Genomic DNA, 24,229 nt, shown 5'->3' with positions numbered 1-24,229 from the left:
ATAAAAAGTCATAATCTTAGTTTTTTCGGTAAAGTCACGTTGAAGGGAAACAACAAAATAATAAAATATATATAAAACAATAAAAAAATTCTCACGACGTTTCGACCATAACTCAAACGGTCGTCTTCAGGTGTGTTGGTTTGCATAAATTTATTTTTAAACGGCGCATTTATTTATTTATAAAAAACGTTAGCGCCATGCGCAACGATTTGGCAGTTTATTTAGGACTAGTCCATCTATATTCTGAAAAGAGGAGGGGGGAGACGAATTTTTTTTTATTTTTTTTTATTTTTTATAATGTATGCTGTCTGAAAGCCACTGTAAGCGTGAACAATCAATTAAGACCTGAAATGGTTTATCAAATCTTTCCAATGATTGCTAAGATAGAATCCATCTTCTCGGTTGAAATTGTCTCTGTGCTTGTATATGTGGATAGCCTCATGAACGAATCTCTCATGGAAGCCAGATGGCTTACAAAGAACCTCTGTCTTGGAAAAGTCAATGTCATGTGAGCCTACTGAATTATAACAATGATCTGTCACGGCCGAGGTGTTGGTCCAACACACCTGAAGATGACCGTTTGAGTTATGGTCGAAACGTCGTGAGAATTTTTTTATTGTTTTATATATATTTTATTATTTTGTTGTTTCCCTTCAACGTGACTTTACCGAAAAAACTAAGAATATGAATTACTGCAGTCACGAAAGCTTTAAATCAAAAGATAAAATGTCCGCATCTGATTGGAACCTTGTAGATAACATGACTGCTTCTTCTGCCACAACAATGTCTTCCAAATGCAAGGTTAACCTTATTGCTAAATTCAATAACTTGTCAAAAAAGAAACCAGATCCACACATAAAAAAGACTGCTATTAATCAGAGTAACAGCACAATCTCCGATAGCCTAAAATCGGTACTAGCTAGAGGGCTGAATTTTGCTGTCACCCTCAAACACATCCCAGTGGATGATATAAAAACCCAGGTAGATGTAGCCCTCAAAGGCTTGGGACACATCCCGACAGACGTGGCAAGATTTAAAATTGCCACCATCTTTAAAAATGCTAAGAATCCTATTAATAACATCAGCAAGGACGAGCGCTCTGAATTCACCAAATTAAAAAATAGAGAGGACAAAGTCATCCTCTCAGCCGACAAGGGCAATGCTACTGTCATCATGGATAAAACCACATTCAGCAACATAATCCAGGACCTTCTTAATGATAGCAATTACACCAAAATCAACAAAGATCCGACCAACTGCCTGGCTATAAAAACAAACAATATCATTACCAATTCGACTTCTCTAATCGAACCATTCAAGCAGTTCTCCCTAAAACCTTCTGCTAATAGACCACCCAGATTATATGGTCTTCCAAAAATCCATAAAGAAGATACTCCACTTCGACCCATCGTTTCCACTATCAACTCACCTCCCTACAAACTGGCCCAATTTCTGTCTGAGACCTTGCTTCCATTCACGGGCAAGACTACCTCAGCAGTATGAAACTCAGCTCACTTTATCTCTCTAATCAAAGGCATTTCACTGTCCCCAGATGATTTGCTCGTCAGCTTTGATGTAGTCTCTCTGTTCACCAAGGTTCCTGTACCTGACACCTTAGCAATAATTGAAGACTTGGTCCAACATGGACCAACTTTGGTTAGGAACTGCCTTACTAACATTTACTCTTTGTTTTTTTCGGTAAAGTCACATATGGATAAAATAAATGACGACGTTTCGATCGCAACACAAGCGGTCGTCCTCAGGCGGAAAAAAAATCATGCAGCAGTAGAAACGCTGAACCGGCACTTACTTCACCAGGAATGGTACTTTCTACAAACAAAATCAAGGTACCCACATGGGTCCCCCCTTATCACCAGTGATAGCGAATGTTTTCATGGAGAAATTTGAAACTGATGTCATCCAGACATGCACCCAACGTCCTTCCTTGTGGAAGAGATACATAGATCACACTTTCGTCATTTGGCCACATGGCCTGCCAACATTGAATCAATTTCTCAACAACATAAATTCCATACACCCATCCATCAAATTCACCATGGAAGTGGAGAAGGATGGTAAGCTACTAATTCCTGGATGTTTTGTTTGAGAAGAGACCTATCTAAAACCTAATTCCCACCACCATCCGGCGCAGAAGAATTCCCTCATCAAACCACTACACCATAGGGCCACTGCATTTGCAACCAACACCACCAAGCCAGTGAACTGGAACACGTACACCAGACTCTTAAGATGAATGGGTACTGGGACAGCATTATTCGCAAAGCTGTTTCTCCAACCATGTAGAAACAATCCACTGAGACGCCTATCAAAACCATCACTTTACCATACATAGCAGGTGTTACCAAAAATATTTCCAAAATCTTAAACAAACACAAGATCCAAGTCTGATTCAATACAGTACACAAAATCCGTGATCTAATCCGATCCTGACATGCAATATCCTGGAGTCGACAAACTGAGTTTTACCTGCGGTAGCAGTTACATTGGGAAAATGAATTGACATGTCACGGACCGTGTTAGCGAACACAAGGCAGATCTGAAACATCGCAGAACCAATACCTCTGCCGTGTCTGACCATTGTTATAACGCTGTGGGCTCGCGTGATATTGTTTTTTTCCGAGACCAAGGTACTCTGCAAACCTTCAGGTAACTATCAAAGGTTTTTTCATGAAGCCATACAGATATACAAACATAGACATAACTTCAACCGAGAAGATGGATACAAATTGAGCAATCATTCGATGGATGTTATTAACTAGGTAAAGCCTTAACTGGTTGTGGTTGTTTCCATCACACGCGCCAGGTACTGGTAGATTTTTCAGATTTACTTTCCCACCATGTCCCATACTCAGCTTACCACTTCTACCTCCGCCTACGTCCCCCCCAGCCTCACTTCTTCTCCCCCTAGCGCTCACGCAGCTCCCCTCTCTCTCCCCCGCTTGCTCCTCCCCCCTTTCTTACCGATAACCTCTTGCCACAGCAGCTCTCTCACCTACTTCAGCATTTTATCATTGCTGTGGTTGTTCCACCTGATGAAGATTGATTGTGTTGCGATAGAAACGTCGTGATTTGTTTTATTTTATTTCTACCTACGTGACATTACCGATAGAGCGAATGAGTATAGATATTAGTTGTCAAACTTGATGATTTAAACGCGGATAGCTTCAGTGGTTTCCTAATATTGGAAGAGCATTCAAGATGGCCGCAGAAGCAATTCTGAAAGCGTTTGATGTTGTTTCAGTACTGAGGCCAGAGCACAGATAATTATCCCCATGCAACATGGCCACCATGAAGTCCCCCATGTAACATGGCAACCATGATGCAGTCTCTAATGCAACATGATTACCATATTCTTGGTTCTTTCGGTAAAGTCACGTAGAAGGGAAACAATAAAATAATGCAATTCTCACGACGTTTCGACTGCAACACAAGCAATCATCATCAGGTGTGAAAACCACGGCAAGAAAATTTCAATTTTTCTTGCTGTGGTTCTTGCTGTGGTTTTCACACCTGATGATGATTACTTGTGTTGCAGTCGAAACGTCGTGAGATTTTTATTGTTTTATATTTTTATAATTTTATTGTTGCCCTTCTACGTGATTTTACCGAAAGAACCAAGAATATGAATCCCTGCAGCCACGAAAGCTTTAAATCAAAACATGATTACCATTAAGTCCCCCATGTAGCATTGCTATCTTGACATCACCCATACAATCACCATAAAATCTCTCATACACCAAAGGCACTGTGACGTCCCCCATGCAACATGGCCATCATGATGTCCCACTATTTACCGTGGCCACTGTGACGTCCCTCATTACTGTTCTTACCTTTCGGCGATTTGCTACAGATGGAGCCGGTGCCGTCTGAGGACAGCGCACTCCACGTGGTGCAAGACGTGTCGTTACTCCGAGCCTCTCCAGCTCGGCTCATCTACACACACACAAAGACAAAGGTCCACCACATAGGCTTGATTAAGATGTTGGAGCAAGTGCAGAAGGCGAGCACTGAGCCAGCATCTCTGAGATCCTGGGCTCCACATTCAGGAGGGTCCTGCCGAGATGTTGTCGTTTCTCAGCATTGGAATATTTGGCCAATATCAGATGCCATGCTTGGATTAACAATGAAAGATGCGTGGATTTTGAGGTCACACGCAGGGATTGTTCAAATTGTTAAAGAGTGATTGGGGATCGGGCATGACGAGCCATGGCAAGGAGGGACAACAATGGCTGATAGTGAAGAATAATAACGGAGCGGCAGCCAAGGAAGGAAACACATCGGAGAGGAGAGCCACCAGAGAGATGGTGCGACAAAATCGGCGCTTGGCGGATTATTCCATCACAGCATTTGAGGGGTAGCAAGGTCTCAGGGAGGAAGGCATTCTCATTCATCAGTGGATAGATAATAGTGCTGTAAATGCTCACGCGTAGACAGGCAGGCACACCAACAGGATCTCGGAGACACACTCTGATAGACATACACATACTCAGGCGGACAAGGAGAAGCACATCCAGGTATACAGGTAGGTGACAGGTAGGCACAAGTCGAGGGGAAAACACACGTCCACCCATATTTTACCACACGAGTTGAAGAGCCACACGTACCTCCATGGCAGCAACTTGCAGAGTAGGGTGCTCAGAGCTCACTGCGTTTCTCGCACGGTCCGGGTCTCTGCGTGGAGAGCGGGAGACGCAGGTGAGGGTCACACAAAACCGATGGTGTGCGACAATACTCATGTCTAAACACGCGTCATGTCACAATGCGGACTCTCATCATCAACACGGACTCACATCATCATCATCACAGACTCACAACCTCACCACTCACCCACAACACGAAACACAACAAAAACAACAAAGACCGCCATTTGCCACTAAGCAGCAGCAAATGCCAGGCCAGGTGCACTTTGAGACCACGTGAAATGCTGAAGGCTCACTGACAGGTCACAGGTCAGACCCAGGTGCCAAGAGTTGACTGACTGAGATGACTGTGCCAACGTGCTACATTTCAGCCGCCCAGGTCAAAGGTCGTTGTTGTGAGCGTCGCTCCTTTGTTCGGACACCAGCAACACCGCGACAAACACCACCACTAGCACCACCACTAACACCACTACTAACACCACCACCACTAACAAAGACAGATCCCCCGTATAGCCTGAATATACTGTAGGGGCAATTTCTGCTAGCGAGCACCTATAAAGGTCGGCATGGCACACGAGGGGGTGGGTGGCTAACACCACGCCTGGCCGCCTTTGTCTCCCTAGCGGCGATGTTTACACATCGTACCAGGTATTCATTTGAGGCTGAGTCTACCTAGGGGAGGCCCAGGACCAGTTCAGATAATCGTTGCTGGTGTTGGCCGTGAGCGGAAATCGAACCCGGGTCGCCAGGTTTGTAGCGCAGCACGTTAACCGCTACACTACCACTCCCCTCAACTAACACCACAACTAACACCAGCACTAACACCACTCCTAACACCACCACTAACACTACGAACCCTAAAAACACCACCACCAACATCAACTCCACCACCACCAACACCACCACCACTAACACCACTAACACTACCACCAATAATACCACCATCACTAACACGACCACCACTAATACCACCAACACCACCATCACTAACACCAGCAACAATACCTCGAACAACCACCACCACTAACACCACCATCACTAACACCAACACCACCATTATTAAGACCACAAACACCACCACTAACACCACCATCACTAACACCACCACCACTAATACCACCAACGTTAACACCACCACTCCTCCTGCTAATACAGGACACCAAAGACAACGATCCTCATAGAGCCTTAACAGGCTGTAGGGGCAAGTGCTGTTAGCCAGCAGTACGTATGAAGGCCGGCACGGTAAACGAAGGGGTGGGTGGTTAGCACCACGCCCGACCGCCTTTGTCTCCCCAGTGGCGATGTTTACGCATCGCACCAGGTACTCATTTGAGACCGGGTCACTGCTACACACAGACTCACACAGACCCACACACACGTACACAGACTCACACAGAGAGACTCACACAGAGAGACTCACTTAGAGAGACTCACACACAGACTCACATAGAAAGACTCACACCACCACCGCCACCACTCACCCACAGCTCGGTTCCACGCCTAACGGCCAAACTGCCAGGCGAAGCACGTGGCGCGAGACGCGGCGTGGTGTAATAGCCATTAGCTCCTCCCCCTCACCTAAGCTCCTCCCCCATGCTCCCTCTTTCCCCCCCTGCCCCTCCCCCTTCACAACCCCCCCCCCAAGCATCCCCCCCCTCGCGACCCCCCTTGCCCCCCTGGCAACCCCCGCCCATGCTCCCCCTCAACCCCCCCCCTCACGCCCCCATTGCCCACCCCCCTCCCCCCGCTGCTACTTCCGGTCAGGCAGGGGGCGAGTGGAGGCGGCGCGCGCTGTGGATTGTGGGTGGCGAGCAGCTGATTTGGATTCCCGCTCACGGCCACCGTCAGTGGGTCGCGAAATCTTCTGAAGCGGCGGCTCGTTGGGCCTCCTCTACGTCGACTCAGCCTGAAGGTCAGAACCTCGCGCGGTGTGTCCACGTCAGCAGTGGCGGCGGCGGCGGTGGGGGGAGACAGAGGAGGAGGCGCCTGGCCCACAGCCGTCACGTCCTAGACGCCTGCTGAGTTCACGGCGCTGCTTCAAGCAGAGCCCGGCCCTGCTGCTGCTGATGATGAGGCGCTGACGGTGGAAACCGGCCCCAGAGTGGCCCTCGTGTTGAGCCATAGCTGATGAGAGGCACTCCCAGACTGCCGTGTGTTTTTATCCCTGGAGGGACGGGTTTGTTGTGGAGGCGAATCGCCTGCTGCTGGAAAAAGGCATCCACTAGAGGCCGCTATATAGAGGTATTTGGTCTACTCTTCCACGCTGGTCCGGACGTGTTGGAGCAAAGTGGCCATGCCCGCACTTTACCCCACCACACGCAGGGCGTTAGCTCGCTGGATTTGCAATGCAGAGGTGCAGGTTAGATTTCATTCCCACTCACACCCACCGACACTCACTCAGCCACCCACTCAGCCACTCTCTGGGCATCTATGAAAAAGAGCTTCATAGCTCATCGGATTCCTCCAGCAAAAACATACTGATTCTCACCCACCCACTCAGCCATTCACCCACCCACTCTGGCACTCATCCACTCACCAATTCACTCAGCCACCCACTCAGCCACCCACTCTCTCACCCACTTCGTCACCGGTCACCCACTGCCACCCACCCACTTGGTCACCGGTCACCCACTGCCACCCACCCACTTAGTCACCGGTCACCCACTGCCACCGGTCACTCACTCTGCCACCCACCCACTCTCTCACCAACCCACCGACTCTCTTGCCAACCCACCGACTCTCTCGCCAACCCATCCACTCACCCACAGGGAGACACAAGGAGACAAGGGGACCCACATGGTGTGAGAGTGTATCAGCATCATTGTGGTTGTTGTGGTGGTTATGTTGGTTGTTATGGTTGTGGTGGTTATGGTTATATTTGTGGCAGTAGTGTTTATACTTGTGGTTATGTAGCTGGTGGTTATGATTATATTTGTGGTTACGGCGATTATGGTCGCAGTGATTGTGATTATATTTGTTGTGGTTATAACCCGCGATGTATTTCGTCGAGGATGGATGCCGCCGCGTGCAGGAGTTGGGCGAGGCGGGAGTGAGCCACCTGAAGCGCCCTCTCCGACGGTGGTGAGCCGCCGGGCGGCCGGGCAGTGAGCAGCTCGGCCGGCGTCGCTTCTCCTCCCCCTTCCGGGGCTGCCAACCCCAGTGGTGTTGAGTCGTCCTCCTCTTCCACTGGAGCCCTGGTACGAGTTTTTCTTCGCGTCTCCATTATAGCGATTCATCTTACTATTTGGCTACTTCTGACGCCAGTTGTAGTGGGTGGAACGGAGAGCGAGACTTCTTACCGAAAGAACCAAAGAGTATGAACTTATATGGTTTATTTAATCTATTTTTAGTGGTTTGCTACCATTCCCTTTGCACTCCTATCGTTTTTGTATTGTTTGTTGTGACGTTATGACCCCGTGCCCTCTACTGGCACATCTTTGATCAAAGAGCTTTATAGCTCATTGGATTCCTCCAGCACAGAATCAATACCGATTCTGATGAGACCGGAACGAACACGTTTGAATCGAATCGCGTACTTCGCTTTACTAAAATAGTTGTGGAATCGATTCTTGTGGAATCTGTTCTCGTGGAATCGAATCATCGATATTAATTACAGAGATTCACCATCGATATTAATTACAGACATTAATCAACGACGTCGCTAGGAGTATCGTGGTGCCGCTCTGCAAACCTTCGGGCTACTATCAAAGGTTTGTTCATCAAGCCATCCAGATATATAAACACAGACATAACTTCAACCGAGAAGATGGATACAAATTGAGTAATCATTGGAAGAATGTTATTAACCAGGTAAAACCTTAACTGCTTTATGGTGTTGCCTTAACTTTCCGCATCTCTAATTTCTTAAGCTTCCCACTCCCAGCCCCGCTCTCTTCAGCACTCCCCTCATACCCCCCCTCTCTATCTCTCCTCCCTGATCCTCCCCCCTTCTCTTACCTATATAGTCTCTTGTTTACAGCAGCTCTTTTGCCCACGTCGGCAATTGTTTCTTGCTGTGGTTTGTCCCACCTGATGATGGACGCTTGTGTTGTGCCCGAAACGTCGTGATTTAATTTATTTTATATTTTATGCCTATGTGACTTTACCGAAAGAACCAAAGAGTATAGCCCAAGAGAGTTTGTGTAGGTTGGAGCGGTAGTGTAGCACAGTAGGGGGCACAGGTGGTGCATCGGCCAGTCATCTCAGTCAAGCAACCAATGGCAACCTGGGTCTGTCTGTCTGTGACCTCCTGCTGCCAGCGGGCGTTCGACGCTTCATGTGGCCTTAACCTGCACGTAGCCTGGCACGAGCGCCGTGGTGACATCTCCACCACTTCGTGGCGAATGGCGGTTGTTGTTTATGGTCGTCTCGCGATTAGCACTACGCTGCACTACTAACCCAGCGACCCGAGTTCAATTCCCGCTCACGGCCAACACTGGTGACGATTCCGTTCCTGGGCCTCCCCTTGGTCAACTCAGCCTCAAATGAGTACCTGATGCGTTGTGTAAACATCGCCACTGGGGAAATTAAGGCGGCCGGATGTGGTGCTGGCCACCTACCCCCCTTCGTGTATCAAAGGTGCTGCTCGTTAACAGCACTTGCACCCGACAGTCCTGTCGAAGGCTACATGGGGGATCTTTGTCTTTGTTTGGTGGTGCAGCTGAGGAGGCGCAACTGCACGGCGAGTACCTCTACCGCAAGGCGCAGGAGGCCAAGAAGGTCCTCGTAGAGGAGAAGGCGCAGCTCAAGAGGGCGCTCGATGGTAACGGGCGGCGAGACGGATCTAGAGATGGGGTCGCGACGACAAGACGGACGAGAGACAGCGAGACAGACTAGAGACGTTGAGACACGCAAGACAGACTAGAGACGGATCTAGAGACAATGAGACACGCAAGACGGACTAAGATGGGACAAGACGGTCTGACAATACAGGCGAGAAGACAACCGCACGTTGGAAAGCGTTTCCGAATGAATCCATGCGTGCGCATGATTTTTCTTCCTTGTTAATTCTCCCCTGCCCGCCCCCCACCCACTGCCCCCTGTCCCCCTGACCTCGTCACCGAAGAAAACCTGGTGCTGCCTACGGACCTGCGGTGGGAGGCGCTTGAACTCCAGAAGGCCGTGGAGTTCGACCAGGGAGGGGAGGGTGATCTCACATCCCTCACCATCACGTCTCCTCGCATCTCTCTCTCTCTTCCTTCTCGCGAGACTCCCGAGGCAGAGGGATAAGCGTCGCGCGTCTCCGCCCGCTAGACACGCCGAGTCGGCGCGCATCCCCGGCTCGCCGTCGGTCCTTCCTGCCAAGCGGTGGCACCGTGTTTTGCCGCGGAGGTTCGCGGTTCGAGAACGGCGGGCCCTCAACCCCCCCCCCCCACCGGTTTAATGGGTTTAATGCCGCAGTTGCGTTGACCGTAAATACTGCACGGCGATTGCTTCCCAAGTGGACTTTGAAAAATCCCGTGGCGTGAACGTGGAAAAAGAGTCGGCCGTGTGTGTGTGATGGCTGGCGTAAATTTTTGTGGAATGTCAAATGAAGGCCGTGGTCACCACATAACGTGTGCTTCTGGAGCAGTCTTCCTTCTGGAGCGGTCTTCCTTACAATATTAGGAAGCCACTGGAGCTTTGCACTTTTAAATCATCGTCTAGATTGACAAACTCATTTCTTGAGAACTACTTTTTGTGGTTAGTTTGTCACACTTCCGATTACCACGGTTGGCTACGTGCTGTAACAAAGAGGTTTAACATGCACTGACGCACTCATTCACTCACTCATCATTTTACTCAATTTACCCACTCACCTGCCATATCACCCACCCACTCTTGCAATTGGGACTCATCCAGGTCTCATTATTGCTCAGCTCGCTACACAAAATCAACGCGATCACTGCAGAGTGATATTCTCAACCATTCCTGGTCGCTCCTTCCATCCATCCACCCACACACACACCTTCACTCACCTGCACGGTGAAGTATGGCAAATGATAACCTACCCTCTCCGTCCCCCCTGCCCCATCTACCACCTCTTTCTATCCACCCCCCCCCCCGTGTCAGTAGGAGTGAGCAGCCACATGGATGACGAGTACCGCTGAGCCGGCGTGAAGGACCCACACATCATGGCGACGACCTCACGCGACCCCAGCTCCCTCCTCAAGCAGTTCATCAAGGTGCGGGCACGGGGTCACAGGGGCTACAGGGTTTGGGGTCACACGAGGAATGTGGGTCCTCGTGTATTGCATGTGTACAAGCGCGCAAAGACAGAGGTCCCCCATATAGCCTTAACAGGTTTTTGGGACAGGTGCTGTTTGCGAGGGTGTAGGTGGCTAGCACCACAACTGGCCACCTTTATCTCTCTGGTAATGATGTTTAAACACCGCACTAGGTACTCGTTTGAGGCTGAGTTGATCTAGGGGAGGCCCAGGACCAGTTCAGATAATCGCCACTGGTGTTGGCCATGAACGGAAATAAACCTCGGGTCACTAGGTTTGTGGGGCAGCATGCTAACTGCTAAATTACCGCACACACACACACGTGTTCTCTATCGGCTTTAGAATCAGTTCCTTGCACCTCACACGAGTCGTGTCGACCAATCATCGGGCTTGTGCAGTGTGAGACAACTCGCATCCGTTGAGTTAACCAGAAGAAATCTGGTTGTTGATGAAAGGTGGAGGCTTTGTGGGGGGGGGGGGGGGGTCGTAAGTGGTGGAGCGTTGGACACTTTGGTTTGGTGCATGCAGCTTTTGTCAACTTCATTCCTCGCGATTCAGTCCGCCTTTTCGCGATGACCGATCCCTTCCATTCATCGAAAATGTATCTACTGTAGCACTACGCACGGTCGGTGGTCACGGAAAGATGTACCATTGGGGGCGCCACTGTGGCGAGATGTTAACTCCCTCACCTGGTATACAGGAGGTCGCAGGTTCAATCCTGACCCTGATGCCTGCTGTATATTTGGAGTTGCGTGCCTCTTTCCGAGGAGTCGCGTGGATTTCTCTCCAGGTCCTCCGGTTTTTCCCTCCGCATTTAGAATCAACGTCCGTTTAAGAGTATTTGGCTGCTATAAATTTCCACATGGCGATAAGCCACTTAGTTGAGCTATGATTTGTGGCCAGGTCGCTTCTGGAAAAGAGCTGCATAGCTCAGTGGGCCTTACCTGGTAAAATAAAAATAGTAAAGTTTTTCCAATGGTGCATCCCAGTTGTGCCAACACGGGGTTTGGCGACCCCGTATACCGGCATGGCTCGGCTCGGCTTCCGCAATGGAAAAAACAAACAACACAACCCGAGTCGGATACAGTGGGGGGGCGGGGAAGTGGGGGGGGCGAAAGCAGCGTGGCCGGGACGGACGCCGGTGGGAAGAGCGGACTCGGCGTGTGACCGCTTGCTGTCATGTTACCACACCACCACCACCCTCCCACCACCACCGCAGGAGATGAAGCTGATCCTGCCGAACGCTCAGCCGATGAACCACGGAGGCCACAAGCTGCAGGCGCTGGTGTGGGCGTGCTGCGTCAACGCCGTCAACGACTTCATTGTCCTGCATGAGCACCGCGGTATGCCAGGCACGCGCACGCACCGCAGTCGACAAAGCTCCCCCGTGTAGCCTTTAACAGGCTGTCAGGGCAAATGCTGTTTGTCGAGCGACCTACGAAGGCCGGCAGGGCACACGGCGGGGTGGGTGGTGTGGTCATTACCGCATCTGGCCCCTTTTGTCTCCCCACTGTCGATGCTTGGACACACCGGAAATCGAAGTCAGGTCACCGGATTTGTAGTGTAATGAGATAGCTACTCCGCTCCCGCTCCCCGGTGTGATGCATGGTGTGACGTGTGTGATGCGGTGCAACAGACGGGGATGGAGGTGTATTTAGCTGTGCGTACGATGTGCGGTGTGTAGTATGACGCTGCAGACATGGAATTGTGGTGTTTTAACTGTGTATGTGGTGTGATGTGGTATGATGCCGCAGATGGAAGGGCAGTCTGTTTAACTCTCCAGTACAGTCTGTGTGACACCTGTGGTGTGTCTAACTTTCCGGCATGCTGTTCATGTGACACGTGGTACGATGCCACGGTGTACTTGACACTCTCGAGCGTGGTGATGCGGCACGACATCCGGACGTGGACATGATGTCCGAGGCATTCCAACACCTCGTGATGCACAACTTCACGTCGCGACTCGGAAAGAGGGTGCGTGCGGGCACCGTGCCAGTCTCACCCACATCTTCCTCCCCCATCCCCAAAGCACAAAGATCCCTCGTATAGGCTATAACCCTTTCTCATTTCCATGATGTACATATACGTCGTCGAAACGGAACCGTAAGAAAAACTCAAGTACGTCTTCTGACCTGAAGACATACCTTTTGCTCCCATAAGACTATGCGGGAGGGCGTGTGGCACAGTTTTGTTCCATAGAGTGCCGGTCGTGTCACTACGGTTCTCTGCGGTGAGGGCAACGCCTTTTAAAAACAGCAGCGCTACGCCTCTATAAATAAAATTAACGCCGAGCCGCTCGCGCGTACCGAGATTCAGCGGTGAACGTGACACCTACCACCCGGCAACTTGCAGATGTCTCGGAATGGGAAAGAGTGAGCAGACTTTTGGGCCAGGTGCTGTGTGTCCGCCTGTATATTCGGAGTTTGCATGTTCTCCTCCTGGTCACTTTGATTTTTCTCCGGGTCCTCCGGGTTTTTCCCTACACATTTAGAAACTTGAATTTCGAGTATTTTGCTGCTATACATTTTTATGTGAAAAAGAGCTACATAGCTCAGTGGTAAAATAAAAATAGTTTCGTTTTACTTTAGTTTTCGAGCAACAGCACAGAGTTTTTATTTAACGCCATCTCTGAAGCTGAAGGCGCGTAATGTTGTTCATTTGCTAATGCATCCGCAGTTTTAAACAGTGTGGCCGCTGGCCTCTAACTGGCAAACGTCTGCGAGGACACGTAATGAGAGTCCAGCGCCGTCCGTGTGACTTGCCGCCACCCCTCCCGTGACTTCTGTGCCCCCCTTCCCCCCTCCCAACAGGCACAACGTCTACAAGCGCGACGGCAAGGACATCGAGTTGAAGGAGGTGGGACCGTGATTCGAGATGGAGCGTAAGTCTGCCTGACACATTGTTACTCGTCTCCACTTTACACCCCTGCAGAGGCGGTGGAAATTCCACATTCCTTGTGGACTTCCCTACGAAGTGGTTGTAAATTTTATCGACCCCTGAGAGGATGATGGGCTGAATGTAAGAGTCTAGCCTCGGGCTAGGTGGCCCGCGGGTGACTTGTAGAGCGGATCGGAACTTGAGTCAGTGGGGTCGCTGCTCTGGTCGCATTCGCTGTACCGTGACCCGACTCGCATTCCCCCACCCCGGATGCGATGTGTAAATTCAAAGATGATCGGACGTAATGCTGGCCACCCACACCCACCCCTTGGTGTGCCGTGCTGGCTTTCCTACATGCTAACACACGAACAGCGCTTTTCCCACGCCGTCTGTTAAAGGCTGCATGGGGGGGATCTTTGCTTTTGTGTGTCGCGCAGTCTATGAGATTAAACTGGGCACGCTGGACAACGCGGCCACCGCCGAGGTGGAGTGGCCTTGGCGACCGTACATGAACACGGCGAAGAAGAGGAAGTTCCTGAGCGTGGAGTGAGGGAGGGGAGCGACTTCCCCCCCCCCCCATGGGCCTGGGGGGAGGGGCATTGGGGGGGGGGGGTTTGTCCCTGGAAAGCCGGAGTTGGAGTCGAACCTCGCGGCGCTCTCCGCCGAGGCTCGAGACGTTGAGGAGAGGTCGCCGCGTGGATAGGGCAGTGCGTGAATCGCTGTTCCAACCGTCGTCACACACGTGCATCATACGCGTCACACACACATTGCGGATGTACATTTATCAAACACAAACATGCACATCGTCGCATGCGTCGCACACAGAAGCACACAATTGCACAAAAAGACAAAGGTACTCCGTATCGCCGTTAACAGATTGCTGGGGCAAGTGCTGTTAACGGGTAGCACCTATGATGGCCGGCATGGCACAGAAGTGGTTGTGTGGCCAGCCCCACGTCTGGCTGCCTTTGTCCTCCCCAGTTTTGCGATGTTATACACACCCCACACCATGTACTCAGATGGCTGAGTTCGTAGTGCGCTAACTGCTGCACCACCGCTCCCCAAACGGTGTACATACACGCGTACACAAAACGAAACATTAACATTTATTTAAGTAACAAAAAAGAAAATACCAAGTCAGGCAGATGGAGAAAGTGGCGTGTCGCCGTGCACAGCACCGCTCTCGTAGCTACTCACCTAGGGTGGGAGCTCTTGGCTTCAATGCCACCCGGGATGTTTAGATGTGAAAACCTGCCATAAATAATATTTTTGGGAAGTCACAAGCGCCTTAAGTTGCATCTCATCTCGACCATTTTAATGGGCACCCCCCCCCTGTAGCTGTCCCCCTGTGGCACAAAATAAACTAACAAAACTAATCTCTTTTTATTTTACCAGGTAAGGCCCACTCAGCTGTATAGCTCTCTTTCAGGAACGACCGGGCCACAAATGAAAGCGCTATAAAGTGGCTTGTCACGCAGAAATATATAGCAGCCAAATACTTTTAAACGCATGTTTCTAAATGTGGAGGGAAAAACCGAAGGACCCAGAGAAAAATCCACGCGGTCACGGGGAGAACATGCAAACTCCAGATATACAGGCGTCGGGATTTAACCCACGACCTCTATACCAGGCGAGGCCCCAAGGTGAATCAGCACTTGGCCTGCGAGCGGGTATTATTAGTCTGTCAGTAGGGGGTAATGATTCCGGATTTCAGTCTCAATTGAAACTGAAATCTGGAACACTTTTGTCATATTTTGCTCGTATAAGTGTGTTCATAAAATACAAGTTTGGTCATTGAGAGAGTTATAAATGTCCTATACGCATTTCATGTTTATTGTGTTTATTGTATTTAATGTATGAAGAAAATACAATTTTGTATATGCTACAGTATGTTTCACACGTTATTCAGTGACACTGCATATGACGGGCAATGTTTGGGGCAATCGGCCTTCAACATGGAAAATACATAGAGGCCACATGACCCGTGGCCACCGCCACTTCAACCGTGGCCCCACCACTTCAACCGTGGCCCCATTGGCACGTTGATGTGTGGCTCTGCCTTCACCTGTGGTGAGAATGAGACCAGAAAAATTACAGGAGGCCGACTCCATATGAGTCCGTCACGCTCTGGATCTCGCTAATGGGACGTCGGATGAAAATAAAACATGGAAGCGACAAGTTTCTTCTCTGGCGAGGACATTCCCACAAGATTGCCACCTTTCCCAATTAATGGAATTTGCCCCAACATCACCCTGATCCAAACCAGCGGGAGCTGAAATCTTCCAGAAGGTTCAGGATTTATTGGTACAATCGTTCGGATGTTGGTGTCCGCATGGACTTGCATTTAAAACCCCCGGTCCGCTTGACGTCTTTTAAACAATACCTGTGGTCGGGTCCGCTCCCCCACCTTTCTATCCCCTGCTTTTTTTTTTATAACCGGTGTAGTATATGTTGACGGTGTGTGCGTGTATCACAACGCGATGTAACCGGGCCCTCGAATTGCCTCAAGAAATGAATAAACAACACCTGTCGCTTTGCTGTTGTGATGTCACCACGAGGCGCCGAATGACGGTGGGACGGCGTCGTCGCACTCGTCGAGTGGACAAGGGCTCCGTGAAATGACGGTGCGGATTGCGCCAAGCGTATAGAGGTCGCCGATTGCACGCCGCTGTGGCTCAAACCCTCGTGGGTCCACCTCAAAGTTCCTGTGCCCATTTGAACCTCATTGCCTGCGTTGATGCTGCTGCTGCCATGGAAGAACACACGTGGCGCCCTCTTGTCTCTCCATGTTGTCTTTCACGTCCCATCGCAGTTTTCAGGTCACTTGATGTTTACAGCCTCCGGTAAGGAGGCAGTGAGGTTCAGCCGCTCCATTTTTCTTCCTTTAGTGCACAGTACCGTACACGGATACGGGCACAGTACGACACCGTAGCTTTATTGATTGTTCAACAAAAAAGACCATCCCTCGCCCAATCTAGTTACCTATACGGTGTAATATATGGCGAGACATTTGTTAACGTAAAAAAAATGGAACTGTAATGCTGAAAATTATACTCCATGAAACTCGGGGTTTTATGGAGTATCTGAGGGCTTCTCAACGCTTCATGCCTCGCCCCCACTGATGCCCTCTTCTCCCCACTACTACTGACGATTGTATGTAGGGTGTGTAGGCATTTACTTCCGACTTGTATGTAGGGTGGTGGTGATGGTGGGAGTAAATAAGATTTAAAACTGGGTGCTTAACTTGAACTCACCACCACTCACATCATGTATGCACTCATCCGCCATCTTGCTCACTGACCCTGTTTCCGTGTTGATGGTGTGAGTCCGTATTGATGCTGTGAGTCTGTTGATCGTGTGAGTCTGTTGATGCTGTGAGTCTGTGTTGATCATGTGCGTCTGTGTTGATGCTGTGAGTCCGTGTTGATGGCTCGGGGGCACGGTACAGAGGGGCAGTACAACTGTAGAGTAATAGTTGTTGTCCAGCAGCGGCAACTGCGGTGGACGGGGAGTACACACGCCAGTGAGCCTCATGCGGGTTTGTCAGCAGGGCGGAGGCACTGGGGCAAGGATCATAGAGACCCTCCCTGGAAGACACTGGAACCCGCTCGTGGGTTGGAGAAGGGAGGCGCGGCCGAGTCGGATAAAAGCAGCGGAGAGCGAGAGCTCGTGGTTGCACGTTCTGGGAAGTGGAGTCGTCTCGTCGGCACTGTCGTCTTTGCCGACTTGGTCGCTGCCGTCTTCACTAGATAATTGGGCGGCCGGATAGTTGTTGGCTGTCTCGGTCGATGCCGTCAGTGTAACATGGTGGGGGTTGTGTCTAAGCTAGGCTATTTGACTGGGAGAAGCGAGGGCGAGTCTGTGAACCTGATGGTGTTAAATAAGGAAGGTGCGGAAGGTACGGGAGAGGATGAGGAAGATCGTGGGATGGATGGGGGAGGATGAGAAGATAGTGGGAGGGACGGGGGAGTAAGGAGGTGGGAGGGATGTGAGAGAAAGAAGGAGATAGCGGGGGGGACGGGAGAGGAAGAGGGAGATGGTGGGAGGGAAGGGGGCGGAAGAGGGAGATAGTGGCAGGAAAGGGGAATGAAGAGGGAGATAGTTGGAGCGACTGGGGAAGTAGAGGGAGATAGTGGGAGTTATTTGGGAGGATTAGGCAGATCGGTTAGAGTAAGAAGGTGATAGTGGGAAGGAAGAGGAAGGAAGAGGGAGAGAGTGCGAGGGATTGGAGATGCAGAGGGAGATAGTGGGAAGGATGGGGGAAGAAAAGGGAGATAGTGCGAGGGACGGGAGAAGAGGGAGATTACTAGTAGAGCCAAGTGGGAGGAAGAGGGAGATAGTGGAAGGTACTGGGGAGGAAGTGGGAGATGGTGGGAGGGACGAGGGAGGAAGAGGGAGATGGTGGGACGGATTGGAGAGGTAGATAGTGGGAGGGACGCGGGAAGAAGAGGGAGATAATAGCAGGGACGAGAGAGGAAGAGGGAGATAGCCACTGATGTTCGCCGTGGCCAGAAATTTAAACTCGGTTCACAAAGTTCATGGTGTAGTGGGTGTTGAGGTGGCATATCCTGGCTGGCCAGGAGAAGGCAGTACAGCAAGTGGGATAAGCACCATCTCTGTCTGCATGGGATAGAGGGTTGCCCCCTTGCACGAGTGGGTTTTCTCTGGGTACTCCTGTATCCCCTCACGTTTATGAACGCTCAGTAATTGCCCAATTGAATTATTGCTATGCACCGCGACGTTCGTTTTGCTATGTCATGTGATCAGAATTGGGCGCCACGGTGGCGAGATGTTAACTATTTTGTAGGGTATACAGGAGGTCGTGTATTAAATCCTTACCCTGACACCTTTGTATTTGGAGTTTGTATGCTATCTCCCCGTGGTCGCGTGTATTTTTCTCCGGATCCTCCGGGTTTTCCCTCCACATTTATTAGCACATGTTTAGAGTATTTGGCTACTAATGTCCACGTAATAAGCCAATTTGTTGAGCTGTAATTGTGTGGCCGCTTCTGAAAGAGAGCTGTATAGCTCAGTGGGCCTTGCCTGGTTAAAGTAAAAAAAAATAGTCAAATAGTTTGCAATTGTTTATATCTGGGATAAATGCACCCGTGGCTTTAATGATGTGGGGATCTGCGCCTGGCATTTTCAGGTGGGATCCGGAGCAATGAATGAGCCCTGACAAGGCAATGGCCCACCCGTTGATTTGCTCCATGAGGAACTTTTAGGGGGCTCGGGACCGTGGCGCCAAGAAGACCAGCTATTGGACCATGGAGGCACCGAAGGGGGCGGTTTCCCCCCCACACGTAACGCTCCCTATCTGGTCGATAAAAACGTATCAATAGGGTCACAGAGCTTGGGCAATCGTTGGTGCCAGCTTACCAAGTGGCTTCCTTCCTGATTGTCTGTGGTTCCTCGCACCTCTGAGGCCTGCTTGATCACGTTATAAGTATAAATATTGTTGTTATCAAGTTCTAAGTGTAAATAATAATTGTTGTTGTTATTACTCGCCTGTTCTAAACATATGCCTGTTGTTATCATTCGCCTGTTATCATTCGCCTGTTTTCATTTGCCTGTTATCATTCGCCTGTTTTAATTGGCCTGTTATAATTTGCCTGTTGTTTTATTTCGCCTGTTGCTACCAAGTAATAAGTATAGTTATTGTTGTTGTTGTTATCATTCGCCTGATGTTAGTGGTGCACGTCTCAAATCCAGCACTGGGGAAGGCAGCGAGGGTTCGTAAATCACCGCACAATGATGTTGTGAAATCCTCTTCCCGTGGAAGTCGAGGTGCATAACCTGCCTCGCCAGGAGAAGGCAGTACAGCAAGTGGACTCATCGCCATCGTCACCTGTATGGTTTAAAATGCTGCCCCTTCACACACGTGGCTTTTCTCTGGGTGCTCCGATTTCCCCCACTTGTACAAACACTCGTTATTAATTAGCCAATAATGCCTCCATACATAGAGTACCGTAGAGCCTGGACAATCGTTGGTGCTGGCTCACCACGTGGCTTCCTTCCTGCATGTCTGTGGCTCCTCGCGCCTCTTGAGTCGTTCTTGTGAGTGCTATATAGCTTTAAATAATAACTACAAATACTCGCCAGAAGGTGGTGACGCAAGCCTGCGATCCAGCACTGTAGAAGGCAGCAAGGGTTGGTGGATCACACAGTAAATATTGTGAAACCCCCTTCCCGTGGACATTGAGGTGCCTTCTCCTGGCTGGCCAGGAGAAAGCATCTGACTGGCCAGGAGAAGGCATTATAGCAAGTGGGATCATCGCCATCGTCACCTGTACGGTTTAAAATGCTGCCTGCTGCCCCTTCACATACGTTTGTTTTCTCCGGGTGCTCCGGTTTCCCCCCACTTGTGTAAGCATTCGTTATTCATTGATTGAAAAGATCTTACAATAAAAACCAAATTCAGGACCTTACTATGACTCAGCGTGGCTTTCCTGGAGTAAGTCTAATTATTATTATAAAGAATTACAGGGGCTGTATGATGACACGACTAGAGAGCTGGCTTGCACTGCGGGGAGCTTAATAGTCAACTTGGATTCCGCACCCCTCAATGCCCTTTTTAAGTTCAGTTTGTGCACTTAAGACTCGCACAAACAACCATACTCAGAGAACCATAGATTCCCACTCAGACCCAGAACCAGAAACCCATAGACTCCAACAGAGACCCATACATTCCTTCAGACACTCAGACTCATACGGCGACCCTATATACTGACACAGGGATCCATAGACTCAGACAGAGACCCATACACTCACAGAGGCCCACAAACTCAGAAATCCATAGACTCGCACAGAGGTCAATAAAATTTAAATCTGAATATTTATTTACACTGGATGAAATCGATGAGCTACAAAGATCTGTTTTCACAGCTGTCCAATCGGGCAGGTCAGAACATAACTAAAAAAATACAAAAAATGACAGGAAAGACAAACTGTTCAAAAATAAACAAATTAAACTAAACTATTTTAATCTTTATTTGAAGCTTTCGTGACTGCAGGAATCCATACTCTTTGGTTCTTTCAGTAAAGTCACGTAGGTATAAATTAAATAAAATTAAACAAATCACGACGTTTCGATCGCAACATAAGTGATATTTTCAGGTGGGACAACCACAGCAAGAAAATGCTGAAGTCGGCGGGAGAGCTGCCGTGGCAAGAGGTTATACAGGTATGAGATGGGGGCGGAGGCAAGGGGGCAGAGAGAGAGGGGAGGGTGTGGGGTAGGGAGAGGAAGGGGAGCCGCGTGAGCGCTAGGAGAAGAGGACGTGAGGCTGGGGTGGGGGGACGTGGGCGGGGCTAGCAGTAATCGGCAGGTAATGATGGAAACAACAACACAAGTTAAGGCATTACCTGGTTGATAACATCCTTCCAGTGATTGTTTAATTTGTATCCATCTTCTCGATTGAAGTTTTGTCCTTGGCCTCCGAAAATAACAATATCATGCGAGCCTACAGCGTTATAACAATGGCCACTACGGCAGAGGTATTGGTTTGCTATGTTTCAGATCCGCCTTGTGTTCGTGAACACGGTCCGAGACGTGTCGTTTTATTTCTCCAACGTAACTGCGGCCGAAGTTACAACTCAGTTTGTAGACTCCAGGGTATAGACAAAACTTCAACCGAGAAGATGGATACAAATTAAATAATCACTGGAAGGATGTTATCAACCAGGTAATGCCTTAACTTGTGTTGTTGTTTCCATCATTACCTGCCGGTTTTACTGCTGCCCCGCCCATGTCCCCCCACCAGCCTAACGTCCTCTTCCCCTAGCGCTTACGTGCCCCCCTCTTCCTACCCCACACCCCCCCCTTTTCTCTCTGTCCCCTTGCCTCTTCCCCCCTCTCTAAACTATATAACCTCTTGCCATGGCAGCTCTCCCGCCGACTTCAGCATTTCTTGCTGTGGTTGTCCCACCTGATGAAGATCGCTTGTGTTGCGATCAAAACGTCGCGATTTGTTTTATTTTATTTCTACCTATGTGACTTTACCGAAAGAACCAAAGAGTATGGATCCCTGCAGTCACGAAAACTTCAAATCTACATTTAACACCCATACCCTCTAAAGAACTAACCCTCAAGACACCTAAACCTTAAAACACCTATACCCCTAAAACGCTAACCCTCTAAACACATAACACTCTAAGCCCCTAACCCTCTAAACGCATAATAAATATATTTTCGGGTTAGATCGTGTAAATATAAATGTGTCGTTAAACCAGACACCATCCGACACAGCCAATTAGTAAAGTTTGTCATGACAATAAAAAAGTGCCATTAAGTGTTGGAGAGAAATCCAAAACACCTTTAGTATGGATAATATTAGTTGTCAAAGTCTTGGTGTTAAACCCTCTAAACTCCCAAATCCCAAAACCCATAACCCTCTAAACCGCTAAACCCCATTACCCTATAAACCCCTAACCCTCAAAACCCCCATACCTCTAAACCCCTAAACACATACAATTATAACCTCCTAAACTCCTAACCATCTAAACCATTCAACCTCTAACAATCGAAACCCATACATCTCTAAACACCTAACTCTCTAAACCCCCAACCCTCTTTACCCCAAAATCTTCTAAACTCTAACATTCTAAACACCTAATCCTCTAAACGACCTTACCCTTAAAACCCTAACTGTCTAAAAACCTCTCCCTCGAAAACCCCACCCATAAACCCCCAAAACTCTAACTGTCTAAACACCAAACCCTCTAAACTCCGCAACCCCTAAAACCGTAAACCTCTCGGCACCTAACCTGCTAAACCCCTCACCCTCTAAACTCCTACACCACTAATAGCCCAATCCTCTAAACACCTAACACTATAAAGCCCTTTAACCTTAAAACCCTAACCCTCTAAACCCCTAACCCTTGAATCCCCTCAAGCGCTAACACTCTCAACCCCTAAACCCTCGAAGTCTATAAACCACGAAACCCCTTATCCCCGAAACACCCCGAAACTTCTAAGCTCCTAACCCTCTAAACCACTTAACCTATAACAATCGAAACCCATAAACCCATTAAACAGCTACTTCTCGAAACCCATAACACTCTAAACCCCTTTATCCTTAAAACCTTCACCCTCTAACCCCCTAAACCTCTAAACCCATAACCCTGTAAACCTCTAAACGGCTCAACTTATAATCCTCTAAATCCCAAACCCTCTAAACGCCTTTACCCATTAAATCAAATCCTTTCTAAACTCCTCACCCTTTGAAACCAGAACCCAAATACCCTGAAACCCCAAACCCCCTAACACTCTAAACCCCTTTACCGTTAAAATCCGAATTCTCAAAAGCCCTAGATCTCTGCACCCCTAACCCTCTAAACACCAACCCTCTAAACCCCTAACCCTTAAAATCCTCAACCCCTAAAACGCTCAACCCCTAAACACCATAACCCTAGAAACCCCCAAAACATCGAAGACGCTTATCCCCTAAAAAACCTCTAAACCCTTAACACGTAACCTTATAAACTCCAAGCCCTCTAAACCACTAACCCTTTAACAATCGAAACCCATAAACCGTCTAAACCTCAGGACACCAAACTCCTTACAATTATAACCCTATAAACCCATAACCTTCTAAACTGTACCCCTCTAAAACCCTAACCCTCTAAGCTAATCACCTTCTAAACCGCTAAACCTCTAAAACATTTTACCCTTAAAACCCTCAGCCTCTAAACCCCTAAACCTCTAAACCACACACCCTCTAAATACCTAACCCTCTAAACCCCTAAACCCATCACCCTGTAAACCTCTAAACCCTTAACTTATAATCCTCTAAATCCCTAACCCTTTAAACCGATTTACCCATAAAACCCTATCCATCTAAACTCCTCACCTTTTGAAACCATAACCCAAATACAACAAAAAATCCCAAACCCCCTAACACTCTATACCCCTTTACTGTTAAAACCATAATTCTATAAACCCCTAGATCTCTCCACCCCTAATCCTTTAAACACGTAACCCTCAAAACCCTTAACCCTTTGTGTGGAGTGTGGTGTGTGGTGGTTGTCACGGGGTAGGTGGGTGCAGGGTGTGTGTGGAGTGTGGTGGGTGGTGGGTGTCACGGAGTGGGTGGGTGCAGGGGGTGTGTGGAGTGTGGTGGCTGGTGGGTGTCACGGGGTGGGTGCAGGGTGTGTGTGGAGTGTGGTTGGTGTCACAGGGTGAGTTGGTGCAGGGTGTGTGGAGTGTGGTGGGTGGTGCGTGTCACGGGGTGGGTGGGTGCAGGGTATGTGGTGGGTGATGGGTGTCACGGGGCGGGTGGGTGCAGGGTGTGTGTGGAGTGTGGTGGGTGTCATGGGGTGGGTGGGTACAGGGTGTGTGGTGGGTGCCACGGGGTGGGTGGTTGCAGGGTGTGTGGTGAGTGGTGGGTGTCATGGGGTGGGTGAGTGCAGGGTGTGTGGAGTGTGTTGGGTGTCACAGGGTGGGTGGGTGCAGGGTGTGAGTGGATTGTGGTGGGTGGTGGGTGT

At 49.4% G+C, this 24,229-nt stretch overlaps 2 long non-coding RNA genes across 2 annotated transcripts; both read left to right on the top strand.

The window, feature by feature from the left end:
• Positions 1–6,442: 6,442 nt before the first annotated feature.
• LOC142923853 (uncharacterized) lies at positions 6,443–10,225 on the top strand. Its single transcript, XR_012940893.1, has 4 exons — positions 6,443–6,573; positions 7,693–7,858; positions 9,322–9,423; positions 9,727–10,225. It is a non-coding gene; the product is annotated as an uncharacterized LOC142923853 (long non-coding RNA).
• A 184-nt stretch (positions 10,226–10,409) lies between these two features.
• On the top strand, positions 10,410–15,065 carry LOC142923852 (uncharacterized). The gene is made up of 5 exons (XR_012940892.1): positions 10,410–10,825; positions 12,087–12,210; positions 12,746–12,841; positions 13,678–13,748; positions 14,182–15,065. It is a non-coding gene; the product is annotated as an uncharacterized LOC142923852 (long non-coding RNA).
• Positions 15,066–24,229: the final 9,164 nt, after the last annotated feature.

This window comes from Petromyzon marinus, unplaced genomic scaffold (assembly GCF_048934315.1).
Source record: "Petromyzon marinus isolate PM22_M1 ecotype Great Lakes invasive population unplaced genomic scaffold, UKy_Petmar_22M1.pri1.0 PM_Scaffold_8, whole genome shotgun sequence".
Classification (NCBI taxonomy): domain Eukaryota; kingdom Metazoa; phylum Chordata; class Hyperoartia; order Petromyzontiformes; family Petromyzontidae; genus Petromyzon; species Petromyzon marinus.
Note: the sequence above shows the minus strand (reverse complement) of the source record. Positions and strands in the feature narration are given on the sequence as shown.